Genomic DNA, 12,847 nt, shown 5'->3' with positions numbered 1-12,847 from the left:
GACCAAGGGATGAAACCTGTGTCTCCCTCACTGCAGGTGGATTATTTACCACTGAGTCACCTGGGAAGGCACATCAGCATATCTAACCACAAGTAAACCATATCTAAACCACTGCTTCTCCCTTAAAGCAGTTTTGCCTCCCAACTTAACCTTTGTTGAAGGCACTTGGTTCAATTAATTAATCAGAATTTTCTTCCACTTTCCTTCTTCCTTAAAAACACAAACAAAATTAGAAACCTGGAAAAAACCAAAACAACAACAACAGCAGATCTATCCTTTTATTAATACTTCTCATAGTCGTGTCTCATAAAATCCTGATGAAATAGTCTCTGTGTCCACAGGCGCTTCCTAGTTCAGATCATCAACACTTCCCTGTCAAGAATCACCTCTAATCTTCTCACCCCTATTTTCTTACTTCGCAGCTACCCCATCTCCACCACCTTCCTGTTTTACTCCACCCTACAAATTGTTAAATATCACACACATCAGGTCCCTTGTCTGTCCCAAATCTTTCATTGTCTCTGAGATTTGCTACTACATGCAGTATAGTTCCCCTAGTGCCTGAGGACTCATCCTTACTGTCCTGCCTCTTCCTCCCGCTTTTTGATTTGGTCAGGCGAACTTCTGGCCCCAGAGTCACTTCCACCACTGTACTTCCTCTTGTCCCAGAGGCCTCCTGCCCTCCCTGACTCCTCCAGCTTCTATGGGTCTTTATCTCTTCTGGAAGGCTGCAATACTTTTAGTATCCCACAGTCTAACATGGAACATTGTTTGCTGCTTTTTATAATGTATATTAGCTTTGTCACTCCAACCTAATAGTCAATCGACATCAGAGAGGAAGCTGGGGCTTTGATGCACCTTCTATAACGCCACAGCTCTGGGAATAGCCTGAGAATACTGTAGGTTCTCATTAAAGTTCCTGCTTGTATGTGAGTCACCTGTGACCTTTCCTTTCTCCATAATAGCACAGCACATTGTTTATACCTTGATTATATCACTTACCAGAGTTTACCTTTTATCAAAGGTGGAGCCGGTACTTGTTTCTTTGGCTGCTCTGGGAGTTCCTTAGGGATAGAGACCATATTGTATTCATTCTGCCTGGTTCACAACATTTCGTAGAGTGCTAGAGTAAGAAGAGGCTCAACAATGTTTTTTTCCAGCATAAATACTTCTATATAACTGAGGGAAAAGAAGTCACATATTTGGAAGACAGATCCATTGAGAGGATAATAGTAAATTAAAAAAAAAGATTTCTATAATCAATTAAGTATTCCATTTATATTTAAACACTTATAATTGTAGTTTAAAATTTTATTTTTAAATTTTATGTACAAGGAACTAATGTTTATTCCAGTGGGTTGATGTTTTGGATAATCTATTTAAGGAAAATCATTTAGTCTAACTTGATGAATCCTCTTTCCTTCTTCTATTGTTATAAACCCTGGCTGCATGTATTGAGGCCATATTTTTGGGTCAGGCTATCCCAGTCTGAGTACACTTGGCAAAAGTGAGAACCATGAGTGAATTTCTAAGGGTGGTTTCCATAGAGTTGCTGGTGATCCATCTCACTTTCAGGGGTGCAGTGAGGCAAAAGGTCAATTGCTTTTTTTGAAATTTTTATTTTATCCTGGACTTTAGTTGATTCATATATATGGTTGTGTTAATTTCAGGAATAAAGCAAAGTGATTCAGTTATACATAGTGGTGGTTTAGTCACTAAGTCGTGTCTGACTCTCTCCAACCCTATGGACTGTAGCCCGCCAGGCTCCTCTGTCCATGCGATTTCCCAGGCAAGAATACTGGAGTGGACTGCCATGCCCTCCTCCAGGGGATCTTCCCGACCCAAAGATCAAACATGTGTCTCTTCTGTCTCCCACATTGGCACGTGGGTTTTTTACCACTAGCGCCACCTGGGAGACTTAGCAGCAGCATTCTTTTTAAAATTATTTTCTCATTTAGGTTATTACAGAATATTGAGCAGAGCTCCCTGTGCTGTATAGTAGGTCCTTGTTGTTATCTGTTTTAAATATAGTAGTGTGTGTATGTCAATACCAAACTCCCAATTTATCCCTCCCTGACACCTTTCCCCTTTGATAACCATAAGTTTGATTTCTAAGTCTGTGAATTTGTTTCTTTTTCTGTAAGTTGATTTGTATCCTTTAAAAAAGATTCCACATATAAGCAATATCATATGATATTTGTCTCTATCTGACATTTCATTTAGTATAATTTCCAGGTCCATTCATGGTGCTGGAAATGGTATTATTTCATTCTTTTTTATGGCCGAGTAGTATTCCATTGTGTGTATATACCATATCTTCTTTATCTATTCATCTGTTGATGGATATTTAGGTTGCTTCCATGTCTTGGTTATTGTAAACAGTGCTGCTATAAACAATTGAGGTGCATGGATCTTTTAGAATTAGAATTTTTTCAGCTTTATGCCCAAGAATAGGATTGTTAGATCATATGACAACTCTATTTTTTAGTTTTTTAGGGAAACTCCATACTGTTTTCTGTAGTAAGTGTACCAATTTACATTCCCACCAACATTATAGGAAGGTTCCCTTTTCTCCACACCGTCTCCGGCATTTATTATTTATAGACTTTTTAATGATGGCCATTCTGACTGGTGTGAGGTGACACCTCATTGTAGCTTTGATTTGCATTCCCCTAATAATTAGCAATGTTGAGCATCTTTTCATGTGCCTATTGGTCATCTGTATGTCTTTTTCCCCCCTTGCTGCACAGCTTGCTGGATCTTAGTTCCTTGATGAAGTATTGAACCTGTGCCCTTGGCAGTGAAAGTGTGGAGTCCTAACCACTGAACCACCAGAGAATTTACTGTATGTCTTCTTATTAAGGTCTGTTTTTAAAAGAGAAAGAACTTGGCACCTTTAATCTAAAAGGGATTAATTTCTGCTATGACTGTTGTATGTATTCTTTTTTTAATGAATATTTTGTGTTTTTTTTTAATAATTTTGTTTATTCATTTTTGGCTGTGCTAGGTCTTCGTTGCTGAATGAACTTTTCTCTACTTGCAGTTAGCTGGGGCTACTCTCTAATTGCGGTGTGCAGGCTTCTCACTGGGGTGACTTCTCTTGTTGCAGAGCATAGGCTCAATAGTTGTGGTGCCTGGGCTTCACTGCTCCACAGCATGTAGGATCTTCCCGGACCGGGGACTGAACCCATGTCTCCTCTTACTGGCAGGCAGATCCTTTACTACTGAGCCACCACCAAAGCCCATATGTGTTCTTATTAGATAAGCATTGTTGTTGTTTTGTTAATAAGTTGTGTCCTATCCTTTTGTAACTGGATGGACTGTAGCCTGTCAGGCTCTTCTGACCATGGGATTTCCGAGGCAAGAGCACGGAGTAGTCATTGTTGAAAGTAAGTGTACTCTTTAGGGTGTAGATATTAGTGTTTCAATAAGCACGCGATTATATTAAGGTGGTGGTAGCAGGGAGATAATCTTGATTCCATTGGGAATCTTAGGTTTTTGTAAATTTACTGGGAAAATAGTTTTTCCTGTACTACTGACATTTCTTTTTGGTAAACAGTATCCTTCTAAAAGAAAATCATGAAGGAGAAACTGAGGTATGTACATTTCCTCAAATGACCAGCATTGTATTCGTGAATATTGTGTGTCTTCCAATGAACAATGTGGAAGCTGTTCATTTTCAACCTGAAGTAAAATACTTTCAAGAATTAAAAAAAAAAATACTGGAGTGGGCTGCCATTTCCTTCTCCAGGGGAATTTTCCTAATGAGAGGGAGATAAGATGCATTAAATCAAAATGAATTAAATATGAATGTCCTTGCTGGTAGAGATCGTTTGTGAGCTAACTGATAACAAAGAACTTGCATGGACTTCCCTGGAAGTACAGTGTATAAAGAATCTGCCTGCCAATGCAGGGGACATGGGTTCAGTCCCTGGTCCAGGAAGATTCAACATGCTGCAGAGCAACTAAGTCCATGAGCCACAACTACTGAAGCCCATGCACCTAAAGCCTATGCTCTGCAACAAGAGAGGCCATGCATTGAGAAGCCTGTGCCCTGCAACTAGAGAGGAGCCCCCACTCGCCATGAGTAGAGAAAAACCAGGCATAGCTACAAAGACCCAGTGCAGCTAAAACTAAATAAGTAAAAGAAAATCTCTCCTCCACTAAGAAGAAAAAAAAAGAACTTGCATGAAAGTTTAACTGTATTCCAAATTGATGAATAGGTAAGAAGATGGCAGTTCCACAAAACTGCAGGTTGTAAGCACAACTTTAACACTGAAAATGCTTGAAGAAAACATTGTTTAGTGAAACTCATCCCAAAGTTGTTCAAGTCAGTAAGGTTATTAAATTCATTGTTGTTTCTTTTTCTTCAAAACTTAAACCTAGTGAAGGAGACAAATACATCTTCAAAATTCACTGCTTTGAACTTAATCCAGGTTATTATTACCCCTTATGCAGGTCAAGAAGCAACAGTTAGAACTGGACATGGAACAACAGACTGGTTCCAAATCGGGAAAGGAGTACGTCAAGGCTGTATATTGTCACCCTGCTTATTTAACTTATATGCAGAGTACATCATGAGAAATGCCAGACTGGATGAAGCACAAGCTAGAATCAAGATTGCCAGGTGAAACATCAAGAACCTCAGATATGCAGATGATACCACACTTATGGCTGAAAGCAAAGAACGAAGGAGCCTCTTGATGAAAGTGAAAGAGGATAGTGAAAAAAGTTGGCTTAAAACTCAACATTCAGAAAACTAAGATCATGGCATTCGGTCCTATCACTTCATGGCAAGTAGATGAGGAAACAAAGGAAACATTGACAGACTATTTTTTTGGGGCTCCAAAATCACTGCAGATGGTGACTGCAGCCATGAAATTAAAAGGTGCTTGCTCCTTGGAAGAAAAGTTATGACCAACCTAGACAGCATATTAAAAAGCAGAGACATTACTTTGCCAATAAAGGTCTGTCTAGTCAAAGCTATGATTTTTCCAGTAATATGTATGGATGTGAGAGTTGGAGTATGAAGAAAGCTGAGCGTCGAAGACTTGATATTTTTGAACAGTGGTGTTGGAGAAGACTCTTGAGAGTCCCTTGGACTGCAAGGAGATCCAACCAGTCCATCCTAAAGAAAATCAGTCCTGAATATTCACTGGAAGTACTGATGTTGAAGCTGAAACTCCAATACTTTGGTCACCTGATGCCAAGAACTGACTAATTAGAAAAGACCCTGATGCTGGGAGAGATTGAAGGCAGGAGGAGAAGTGGACGACAGAGGATGAGATGATTGGATGGCATCACCAACTCAATGGACATGAGTTTGAATAAGTTCCAGGAGTTGGTGGTGGACAGGGAGGCCTGGTGTGCTGCAGTCCATGGGGTTGCAAAGAATCGGACGTGACTGAGCAACTGAACCGACTGATCACCCCTTAACTGGTTACTGTGTTTTGCCCTCTACAATCCATTCACTATGTAGCAGCAGCAATGACAGTATTAAAACACGAGTTGGATCATGTCCGTGTAAAGCTCTGATTCAGGCTTTGGCATTATGATTAGAATGAAATCCATAGTCCTTACAAAGATCTAAATGATCTGGCCTCTCGCTATTTGTCCTATCTTTTCTTATATTCCTGACAGTCACTCTCATTAACCGTGCTCTTCTTGCCTAATTCTTTCACTTTCTTCAAGTCTCAGATTAAAAGCCATGTTTTCACAAAAACTTGTACATGAATGTTCATAGCTGCATTATTCATGATAGCCAAAATTTACAAACAACCCAAATAATTATCAAATGATAAATGGATAAAGAAAATTTGGTATAGCGATACAATGGAATATTATTCAGTCTTAAAAAAGGCATGATATTCTGATACAAGATAGAACACAGATGGACCTAAAGACATCCTTTAAAATGGAAAGCACTTAGAACAAATACTGTAGGATTCCACTTTTATGACATACCTAGAATAGGCATACTAATTACATGATACAGTTCTACATATTTCAAATCTTCATTCTACTCTACTACTCACATACTTTTTCATTGCTAGGTAAATATCTCTTTACTTCAGTGTTCTATATCCTGTGGTCTGGGAATAATGGTTCCTGTGCATTAGCATGTGGAAGGTCAGGTGAGGCCTGAATCACACGAAAAGTTCTGGAGCACAGAGGGAGGCTTAGAAGGACTGAGTGGTCAGGCTGAAAGAATCAACAGGCAGAGAAACAAATACAGTGAGCTACCCAGGAGGGTGACAAAGGCTGCAGAGGTCAGGCAAAGCTCAGGCTGCCAAGGCATTGGAGAGCTGTTTTAGTGTGGTTCCGGGGCAAGTATTTGGCGAACAGAGCCCTAGCTGTGGATGGAGAGAAGAGAGATCTTTGGATGTCTGGATCTTAAGTCACAGTAGCTAAGAGGGCGCTAAAGAGAGTAGTTGCCAGCTTCCTGTTTCTTCCGTCAGACCTTAGGCCCTGCCATTCTCTTCAACAGTTTGTCAGCTCCTCCTTACTTCTTTTCTTACTGCCTTTTCCTCTCTGGAAAACTGTAAATATTATTATCCCTAGAACCTTTGATTGCTAGATTCTTTAGTCTGAGAACCTCAAGGCTACTTAGGGGGTTTAGGGTTTGGGGTTTAGAGGTTGGCTTGTTGCCTGTGCTAGGCCCAAATTGGCTGAGGAGCTTCTGCTGTTGTAGTTTCTTGCCTTTAAGAGCTGCCTAGCTTCTCCACAGAGGGAAAAGGGACCCATTCACTATATAACTTGTGGCAAAGATAGGACCAGAGAGTGGAGACAAAGGCCAAGAGGCCAGGCTCCTTGCCCTTTGCTTCTCTTCACACTTCAGGCTGTGTGAGGTCATCTAATCCCAGAGAAACCCTGCTCCCAGTGTTTGGACTCATTAAATGGAGCGTAGAATGAGGTATGACTTGGGTATCAGGCCAGAAAGTTTCAGCATCTTGCAGCGTCAGAAAGTGATGGGTCAGTACCTGGGTTACTCAACCTCACCCCCTGCAGCCTCCAGCCCCTACAGCTGTGTGCTCTAATAACAGAAGCCAAGAGAAGAGAGGCTCAGAAACCTTTCCAGCCAAGGAACCTCCAGTACCTAACTCTCTAGGAGCATCAACCGGGACCAAGTAAAGGAGCGTACACAGGCTTGAGACTGGGTATGTGAGGCATCTCATTGAAGAGGTTGAGGTAGTTGTGGTGACCCTTCTTTGGTCCTAGAGAGAGGAGTGGGAAAATAGGAATTTGTAAGGGGCCAAGTGAAGTTCTTATAAGTAGACAGAATGAGCATGAGAGCAAGGTTGTTGAAGCAACCAAAGTTCAATGTTGGTGTTCAAGGTGGTTCAGCAAGCAAAGTTGTTGAAGCTTTTCTATTATGTAGGTATGAAGTAGGTTTTCAATGGAAGTGCTTTGTATTTGTAGGTAATGCAGTGGTCTACTGGATTAATCTAAATTAGAACAGAACAGAGAATTTTCCTTGGCCCTAGAGGTTCTAAGATTCGTGTTCAGCTTCATGATGTTGTATGACTTTGGGCAATTCACTCAACTGTTCTGAAAGTCATTTACTAAAAATGGGTCACTATAATACCTATCTTACCTTGCAGAGAGGGTGATGACCAATATATATGAGAGTTCTTTGTAAACTCTAAATTCTAAAGCTTTGTTATTTAAAGGATGACCCACGGATAAAAATCATCTGGCAGCTAGTTAGAAATGAAAATCTCAGGTTCCATCCCAAATCTACTGAGTCAGAACCTATATAACAAGGTCCCCAGATAATTGCACATAAAAAATTTACACTTGATCTTAGCCAAAAGGCCGAGAATCGACGCACATAAAAAGTTGAAGAGCATCATTGTAAAGAACTTCATAAGTTAGTGTTACTGCTTGTGTCAAGATCAAGGATCATCTGAGCTTCAGTTTTGCTCTCTTATGTAAGACCATTAAGGGGTGTAAGGTGCCCACCTCTCTGAGTGATGGATCCCTCTAGCCCAATTTCTTTAATGAGTATAGTCTTAAGGAAGATGATTGAGACTATACTGGGCTGTGGCTGTGGGATGAGAGGAAATGAAGGAAGGAGGACTTGGAAAGAAGAAAGGGAAGATGGATGTTGGAAGGAAGAAAGACTACAGAGGTTTTCTGGAAGGAGTTCAAGAAAGCAGTGTTATTGGAGACAAGTAGAGAGCACTTGTAATCCTGGGAGGTGGGGGGTGGACTTCAAGCATGTAAAGATCTGGTGTTCTGAGCTAAGAGAGAGAACTCTCCTTTTTGCTTCCTTTCTCCATTTTTCTAACAGAAAGCATGCTTCTGACATGGACTCTCCTCTTGTTCCTCCTAATGGACCAGCCTTCCTTCTCTGAGGCCCAGGACCTCCTCCATCACCAAACTGACAGGCCCAGAACAAAGATCTCTGCCAACCACAAATATTACTGTGACTTGATGATGAAGGCTCGAGGGCTGGCCACTGATCAGAGCTGTAAGAAGAACAAGACCTTTGTCCACAGTGTGTCACCCGGCACTCGTGGCCTTTGCGAGGGTCCAGCTGTGACATGTAGGAAGATGTCTGAGGTTTACAACTGCCACCTCATCATCTTCAAAGTCACTCAGTGTAATCTCTACCCAGAGGCTGTGCCCCCACACTGTTACTATGAAGGTGTCACCTTCCAGATGGATGTTAGAATAGTCTGTGTGGGCAAACGTCCAATTCATTTGGATGAATAGCCTCTGTAGTCTCTCATCAAGGCTGTCTGCTGCTCTGCTTCACCCCATCTCATCCCCTCTGTGATGTCCTGCTCAACCCCAGCTGGTGTGGATTCCTGCAGAGTCTGGGCCCCCACTGTTCTCTGAGTCCTAGCCCCAATGCCTGCTCTCTCACTGTCAGTCCTGTGGATTTGTGTTAGAGTGATGGTGGAGGCAGAGGGCAGGTGGACTTGTCATCAGCACCCTTTGGGACTTTTGGTTCTTGTCCTGTTTAATTGCTTTGTCCTGGCTGCAGAGGGAGAGAAAGCTGATGCTAAATTCTTTCCTGGGGCTTGGTCCCTCAATCCCTAGGGTGGAAGAGAAAGTCAGAGTGAGTTGTGGGCAGTTATGCCCCAGGAATCTGCTGAGCCCATTTGTCCCTAAACCTGCTGCTTTAATAAAACTCTCAAGGGCACCGACTATGAATGGTTCTGTGTGTTTGAATTTCCAGTCCCCTCTCATCCAAGGGGGTGGGTGATAGAGAGGGGTTTGGAGGGAAACCCTCCTGTGCAGAAACAAATCCCAGAAGTGTTAAACACCAGCAGTGGGTAGATGAAAGTGTGAAAATGGGCATGCATTTACACATTTACACATTTACACATTATATTATGTATAACTGGCTTATATATTATAATATATGATTATATTCAACACAATGAATTAGGAACATGACTTGGTACAAATTTTTGGGAAAGTAACATAGTAGTATCTATTAGTATTAAAACTATGTAACAATATTTTATAATTATCAAACTTGCTAAGAGACTATATCTTAATTATTTCAACCACTAAAAAGAAAGGATAATTATGTGACATGAAAGAGGTGCAGATTATCAATACAATGACAATCATAATATATAAATGTATCAAATCAACATATTGTATACCTTAAATTTACAAATGTTATATGTCAAATGACACTTTAACAAAAAACTCACAAAACCTCATACGTGTCAAGGATGCTTATATGAGTGTTCTGTGCACTTATTTTAATAATAATGTCCCTTCAGGGACTGGACATATTAATTATAGCTCTTCTCTAATGGATTTAAAGGCCATTTAATAAAGATATTTATAAATAAATAAAAATTATATATCCCTTTTGATATTAAAAAAACAAACTTTAAAATCTATCCTTGAATTTTCCTGGTGGCACAGTGGCTAATAATCCACCTGCCAATGCAGGAGACATCGGTTGGATCCCTGGTATGGGAAGATCCCACATACTACAGAGCAACTAAGCCTGTGTACCACAAATTATTGAGCCCTCACTCTAGAGCCTGGGAACCGCAACTACTGAGCCCATGTGCCACAGCTACTGAAGCCTGAGCATCCTAGAACCCATGCTCTGCACCAAGAGGAGCCACTGCAATGAGAATCCATGCACTACAACTAGAGAGTCAGTTCAGTTCAGTCGCTCAGTTGTGTCCCACTCCCTGCAACCCCATGGACTGCAACATGCCAGGCTTCCCTGTCCATCACCAACTCCTGGAGCTTACTCAAACTCATGTCCATTGAATCGGTGATGCCATCCAATCATCTCATCCTCTGTCGTCCCCTTCTCCACCTGCCCCCAATCCCTCCCAGCATCGGGGTCTTTTCCAATGAGTTGGTTCTTTGCATCAGGTGGCCAAATTATTGGAGTTTCACCTGCATCATCAGTCCTTCCAGTGATTATTCAGGACTGATTTCCTTTAGGATGGACTGGTTGGATCTCCTTGCAGTCCAAGGGACTCTTAAGAATCTTCTCCAACACCACATTTCAAAAGCATCAATTTTTCAGTGTTCAACTTTCTTTATAATCTAACTTTCACATCCATACATGACTACTGGAAAAACCATAGCTTTGACTGGACGGACCTTTGTTGGCAAAGTAACATCTCTGCTTTTTAATATGCTGTCTAGGTTGGTCATAACTTTTCTTCCAAGGAGCAAGCATCTTTTAATTTCATGGCTGCAGTCACCATCTGCAGTGATTTTGGAGCTTCCCAAAAAAATAGTCTTTCACTGTTTGCATTGTTTTCCCATCTATTTGCCATGCAGTGATGGGACTGGATGCCATGATCTTAGTTTTCTGAATGTTGAGTTTTAAGTCAACTTTTTCACTCTCCTCTTTTACTTTCATCAAGAGACTCTAGTTCTTCTTCACTTTCTGCCAGTGGTGTCATCTGCCTATCTGAGGTTGTCGATATATCCTGGCAGTCTTGACTTCAGCTTGTGCTTCATCCAGCCCAGCATTTTGCATGATGTACTTTGCATATAACTTAAAAAAGCAGGGTGACTATATATACCCTTGATGGACTCCTTTCCTGATTTCGAACCAGTCTGTTATTCCATGTCCAGTTCTAACCGTTGCTTCTTGAACTGCATACAGATTTCTCAGGAGGCAGGTAAGGTGGTCTGGTATTCCCATCTGTTTAAGAATTTTTCACAGTTTGTTATGATCCACACAGTTAAAGGCTTTGGCGTAGTCAATAAAGCAAATGTAGATGTTTTTCTGGAACTCTCTTGTTTTTTCGATGATCCAGGGGATATTGGTAATTTGGTCTCTGATTCCTCTGTCTTTTCTAAATCCAGCTTGAACATCTGGAATTTCATGGTTCATGTATTGTTGAAGGCTGGCTTGGGGAATTTTGAGCATTACTTTGCTAGAGTGAATTTAACTCAGATGACCATTATATCTACTACTGTGGGCAAGAATACTGTAGAAGAAATGGAGTAGACATCAGAGTCAACAAAAGAGTCCAAAATGCAGTACTTGGATGTAATCTCAAAAATGACAGAATGATCTTTGTTTGTGTCCAAAGCAAACCATTCAATATCACAGTAATCCAAGTCTATGTCCCAACCAGTAATCTGAAGAAGCTGAACATGAAAAGTTCTATGAAGACCTACAAGACCTTATAGAACTAACACCCAAAAAAGAAGTCGTCTTCATTATAGGGGACTGGAATGCAAAAGTAGGAAGTCAAGAGCTACCTGGAGCAACAGGCAAATTTGGCCTCGGAGTACAAAACGAAGCTAGTCAAAGGCTAACAGTTTTGCCAAGAGAATGCACTGGTCATAGCAAACACCGTCTTCCAACCACACAAGAGAAGATTCTACACATGAACATCACTAGATGGTCAATACCGAAATCAGATTGATTATATTCTTTGCAGCCAAAGATAGAGAAGTTCTATACAGTCAGCAAAAACAGACCGAGAGCTGACTGTGGCTCAGATGATGAACTCCTTATTGCCAAATTCAAACTTAAATTGAAGAAAGTAGGGAAAACCACTAGATCATTCAAGTGAAAAGTGAAGTCACTCAGTCATGTCCAACTCTTTGCGACCCCATGGACTGTAGCCCACCAGGCTCCTCCGTCCATGGGATTCTCCAGGCAAGAGTACTGGAGTGGGTTGCCATTTCCTTCTCCAGGGGTCTTCCTGACCCAGGGATTGAAATAGATTGAAGGGATTAGATCTGATAGACAGAGTGCCTGAAGAACTATGGACGGACATTGTGACATTGTACAGGAGGCAGGGATCAAGACCATCCCTAAGGAAAAGAAATGCAAAAAGGCAAAATGGTTGTATGATGAGGCCTTACAAATAGCTGAGAAAAGAAGAAAAGCAAAAGGCAAAGGAGAAAAGGAAAGATGTACCCATTTGAATGCAGAGTTCCAAAGAATAGCAAGGAGAGATAAGAAAGCCTTCCTCAGTGATCAGTGCAAAGAAATAGAGGAAAATGGGAAAGACTAGAGATCTCTTCAACAAAATCAGAGATACTAAGGGAACATTTCATGCAAAGATGGGCTCAATAAAGGACAGAAATGGTATGGACTTAACAGAAGCAGAAGATCTTAATAAGAGGTGGCAAGAACTACGGAGAACAGTGTGGAGATTCCTTAAAAAACTGGAAATAGAACTGCCTTATGATCCAGCAATCCCACTGCTGGGCATACACACTGAGGAAACCAGAAGGGAAAGAGACACGTGTACCCCAATGTTCATCGCAGCACTGTTTATAATAGCCAGGACATGGAAGCAACCTAGATGCCCATCAGCAGATGAATGGATAAGAAAGCTGTGGTACATATACACAATGGAGTATTACTTAGCCATTAAAA

General features: G+C 41.1%; 1 long non-coding RNA gene across 1 annotated transcript; it reads left to right on the top strand.

Annotated features, from left to right (window-relative positions):
- The first annotated feature begins 7,054 nt into the window (after positions 1-7,054).
- Positions 7,055-9,155, top strand: LOC104993133. The gene is made up of 2 exons (XR_825793.1): positions 7,055-7,157; positions 8,294-9,155. It is a non-coding gene; the product is annotated as an uncharacterized LOC104993133 (long non-coding RNA).
- Positions 9,156-12,847: the final 3,692 nt, after the last annotated feature.

This window comes from Bison bison, unplaced genomic scaffold (assembly GCF_000754665.1).
Source record: "Bison bison bison isolate TAMUID 2011002044 unplaced genomic scaffold, Bison_UMD1.0 scf7180017864234, whole genome shotgun sequence".
NCBI classification, from domain to species: domain Eukaryota; kingdom Metazoa; phylum Chordata; class Mammalia; order Artiodactyla; family Bovidae; genus Bison; species Bison bison.
The sequence above is the reverse complement of the archived record's forward strand: the minus strand, read 5'-3'. Positions and strand labels throughout refer to the sequence as shown.